The sequence below is a fragment of the Quercus suber genome, unplaced genomic scaffold (genome assembly GCF_002906115.3).
Source record: "Quercus suber isolate HL8 unplaced genomic scaffold, Cork oak 2.0 scaffold_423, whole genome shotgun sequence".
In the NCBI taxonomy this organism is placed as follows: domain Eukaryota; kingdom Viridiplantae; phylum Streptophyta; class Magnoliopsida; order Fagales; family Fagaceae; genus Quercus; species Quercus suber.
In genome coordinates this window covers 385,798-390,417 of record NW_027069874.1, presented here as the reverse complement: position 1 = coordinate 390,417, position 4,620 = coordinate 385,798, and the positions used below count along the sequence as shown (strand labels likewise).

General features: G+C 35.5%; 1 long non-coding RNA gene across 2 annotated transcripts; it reads right to left on the bottom strand.

Moving 5' to 3' along the window:
• Window positions 1-320: 320 nt before the first annotated feature.
• Window positions 321-3,626, bottom strand: LOC136062525 (uncharacterized). 2 transcript variants are annotated; one of them, XR_010624250.1, is made up of 5 exons: window positions 3,281-3,626; window positions 1,222-2,490; window positions 1,058-1,127; window positions 725-826; window positions 321-646 (listed from the first exon to the last, which is right to left on the bottom strand). It is a non-coding gene; the product is annotated as an uncharacterized LOC136062525 (long non-coding RNA). The 2 variants fall into 2 exon arrangements; XR_010624251.1 differs by lacking the exon at window positions 1,058-1,127 and having other exon boundaries at window positions 3,281-3,625.
• Window positions 3,627-4,620: the final 994 nt, after the last annotated feature.

The following is a 4,620-nucleotide window of genomic DNA, read 5'->3' as shown; positions in this document are numbered from 1 at the left end:
TGCCAAGTGGCACTTAGCCCCGCCATCACTCATTCATGCAATTTTGCTTTTTCAAGCATTTTTTTAGGACCGTTAAACACTCAATTTTTTTTTTTTTTTTTTAAACAGGGGCATTTAGACATGCCTAAGTCATTTGTTTTCAAAAATCATCACTTGCATCATTATTTTCAAAAATTGATCAAATCAAGTTTTTTTTTTCCAAGCTCTTAAATATATCTCTCAAACTAGGGGCATTTAGCTCCACCTCATTCAAGTAAGTGCAGATTCCATCAGAGCCAATCAAGATAAGTTTAAATTGGTACAACAAGATCTCATCCGGTTAATTCTAAACTTCTCTTAGTTAAAGTTTCTACATGATCCAAGGAAATTACAAGGACAAAGAGCTAAACATGCAAGGTAATACAAGATTATCTAAGGAACACTTTTGTTTTGTAGGAAAATTTTAAAATACATACCAAACATCATTGGGACTCCAGGTCCGCTTGCAAGAAGACCTCCTCGACCCACCTACAGAGGAACCGCCTTCATTATTTCCCTCTTGACTTGCATAGAATCAAGGATCATACTGACGGTTCTCAAGCTCAAGGTTTCTGATCCTATCCTCTAACGTTCTTCTAGCGAAATCAGCTGCTTCCATTCGACTCACCTGAAAAGTCAGCAAAATAAAGTTTTATTTATCAAGAAAAATCCAATTAAAAGACACTTGGAAAGCGTCATTGCATACCCAGCTCGCCTTATTAATCACATATCGGAAAGACTGAATACGAGCCAACAGTTGCAAACCTCCAATCTTTTGTATACTTTCCTCCACAAAATCGACATCAACCTAAAGCACAAATCTACCAAGATCATGAGCCATTCAATAAGCCAAGAAGAGATAAACACAAGGAATTAAAAAATAAAAATAAAATACACATCGGATTGGGCCAAGGGACGTTTGGTGTGTGCTCTGGCCTATTCTAAGGCATGGAACTATATGTTCCATCAGGATTCATCACTTCACATTGCCATGCTGAAAAATGGGGATAAGTCTCCATGAAAGAACTAGAAAAGCTACCAGTATGGTGAGGAGAAGGAATCTTCTCTTCTTCTTCCTCTCCCTTTTTCTCTCCTTTAGGAGATGGAGTCTAAAAATCCAACATGCAAATGTTGTCACCAAGCAGAAATATGGAAAATGAATATGCAAGATGAAAATTTGACTTTAGAAGGGAAGTGAAATACCAATATGCCAACCAGGAAACCTTGCAGATGAGTTCGAATAAATTCAAAATAAGTCCTTGCTACTCCTGAAACCACAACGCCAACACAAGCCTGAGCAACCTCTTCATCAGTTAGAAGGTCAGCCAGCTGGACGGAGGGACAAGGAGGAACTGGAATTGTTGTAGGAGGATACACATGCTGAACTTGAGACAACACCTGATTACCAAGATACCAATACCTTCCATGCCCACACTTAAACAATACCTAAAAACTATTCAGCTCTAAAGCCCACTCACACTCCTCATACTCCTCACACCCAACCCAAGGATTCAAAGACATCTAAAAAATCATAACAAAACCCAAAATGAGAAAATGACCAAACCACCACTAAGCACCAAAGATCCCACACACCAAAAAAAAAAAAAGTGGGGGAAAGGACTCACATCATCAGGAGTCAAGTTGTCAATCACCAAGCGCCAAATTTCCAAAGAACACTTGGAGGGCGTTGACAAACGATGTTTGGGTAACCAATAGAGAAATCTTGGAAAAATGCCATTAACCTTCTCCCAAACTTGAGGGCTAACTCCAAAGTATTCATACATCCAGACATAAAAAAATTCACAACACCATTACAACATAGCCAAAAATTCCAAACCTCACCTATCATACAAATGGAGCCCCACCCAGGCTTGAAAGTCTACACCTAGAAAGCTGAGTTATGAAATGCAAAAGGGTAGCGTAAGCCATACCGCCCCAATCATAAATCTTGATTTGCTCAAGGTTTCTCAATCTCCATAAATAACACAAATTCACTATACTGCCTAAATCTAGGCACAAGAAAGTCCCAATGAAAAAAAGCATGAACATGCGGGTACCCCTTGCCACAGTATCACATTTGGTAATGTTCTCACATAGCCATGACAAAAGAACATTTTTACTCCTCATTTTGGAAGGCATTACACGTAGAAGTTTCTTGATTTCATTTGAAGATAGGGAGTCATGGACACCGATTCTCTCACCACCCAACTTCAAACCGATGATGATGGAAAAGTCGTAAGGTTTCAACATTACCTCACCAATGCCTAGAAAATGGAAGGTACATGTGGTGTCCCAGAAGTGTTCTAACAAAGCGAGGAGTAGCTGGAGGTCCTAGTATTCATGAGTCTCCTGATTTAGTAAAGCTTCAAAGAAAGTACCAAAGCCCGCATCATTGATGATATTTCTGATGGAAAGAGACAATGCTTCCCATATGCTCTTCAACATTTGGAGACTACCTCGACTCTTAAGGCTCTGCAACATAAAAATTTAGCCCATTATTCCATGACCAAAATCACATGTCTAAAAATTCCCACAACAAAAAAAAAAAAATCAATGCCCCCACCAAAAATTTTATCGCAATCAAAAAATTTTCACATATCCATACACAACTACCAAATTTTTCCCATAACCATACACAATCAAAAAAAAAATTCCTACATGACCAAGATAGCCATCAAAAAAAAAATTCCCACATGTCCATGTCCATGCACAAATAAATTCTCACATATCCAAAATCATAACCACAAAATTTTCCATGATCCAACATCACAGAACAAACAAAATTTTTTCCATAACCAAAATTTCATGCCCATAAAAATTCTTCCATATCCACGAAAATTTTCCATGCCCACAAGTTTATCCATACTTATACCCACAAAAATTTTGACATGTCCATGAAATAAATTTACAAATGCCAACAAAATTTCCCACATGCATCATGAATATGTTCATGCAAGCTTACATCACAAATTTTCACAATGCCAATGCCCCCTAAAATCCAAGACAAAATTCATCCAACAACATCACAAATTGCCAACATTACCAAAAATTCCATAAGCCATTAACATTGTTGAAATTACACCATGACCAAAAATACAACATTTCAAAAAATGCTCCAAAGCCAACATTACAACATGATCAACCATACAATGCCCCAAATTCCAACAAGAACACATAACAAAATGACAATGTCCCACCATCAAACTTTCGATGAAGCATGAAAGAACATTTTTCCATACAAAGAAACCAAAGAAAAACTCACCTTGATGTCCATGTGAGAATATGGAGCATGGGTCTTAGGATCTTGAAGGAGCCCTTCCTCATCATTCCAATCAAATGTTGGATCATATTTCTTGCCATGGAAAGTAAGAAAAGAGGATCCATTGGAAGAAGAAGACATGTTGGTGCAAAGAAAAGATGGATTTGAAAATGGGTTTTACCAAAAATGAGGTGTGTGGCAAAAGTGCTCAAGAACACAAGGATATAAAGAAATATTGAGGGAGATGAATGAAGAAAGGTTGAGAAGCTTAGAAAAGTTTTTTTTTTTTTTTTTTTTTTTTTTTTTTTGGAGAAGAAATGGTGAGGTGAAGAAGAAAAATCAAGGTGAAGATGAGGGTGAACAGTATTAATGGTGGAAGAAAAGATGAAGGAGGGAGAGAAAGTATAAATAAATAAATAAATAAAAAGTGAGACAAGGAAAGTGGGGGGCCAAAATTCGCCCCCCTCAGCAAGTTGCTGAGTCAACGCAATCAAATTGAGTTGCTTAGTCAACTCCCAAAAAATCACATTTTTTCTTAGGTGGGATCATATTTTTTTTCTTAAACTCAGCAAATGGGGGGATCATATTTTTTTTTTCTTTTTTTTTTCTTTTCTTTTCCACTACAAAAAATCACATCATGAAAAGAGAATGGTCATATCATTTTCAAAAAAAAGGGGGAAGAAAAATCTATAGGAACGGATTAAGGATAAAAAGTTCAAGTTCAAATTCTAAATTTTTTACAAATCCTAAACCCCAAAATTTCAATTCAAAATTTTCATTCCCAAGTTTCAAATTTTCAAATCCCAAATCCCAAATTTTCAATCCAAAATTTTCATTCCCAAGTTTCAAATTTTCAAATCCCAAATCACAAAATTTTCAATCCAAAGTTGCAAAATTTTCAAAATTTCAAATTTCAAGTTCCAAATTTCAATCCAAAATCTCAAGTCTCAAAATTCCAAAGTTTCAATTTTCAAATCTCAAATCTTTCAAGATCTCAAGTTTCAAATCTCCAACCTCAAGTTTCAAATTTTCAAGTTTACAATCTTTCAAATTTCATGTTTCAAAATTTCAAAATTCAATTTCAAAATCTCATGTTCAAAATTTCAAGTTGCAAAATTTCAAAGTCTCAATCTCAAAATTTCAATTTTCAAAAGTTCAAGTTCCAAATTTCCAACTTCAAATTCCAAGCTTCAAGTTTTAATGATCAAATATTTTTCAAAGAACTACAAAAATCAAAGTTTTCTTGATTAAAAAAAAAGTTCAAATCAAGAAGGGACAAATGAAAATCACACATTTCAAAAAATCCAGGGAACAACAAAACACTCATCAATTAAAGTCTAAAT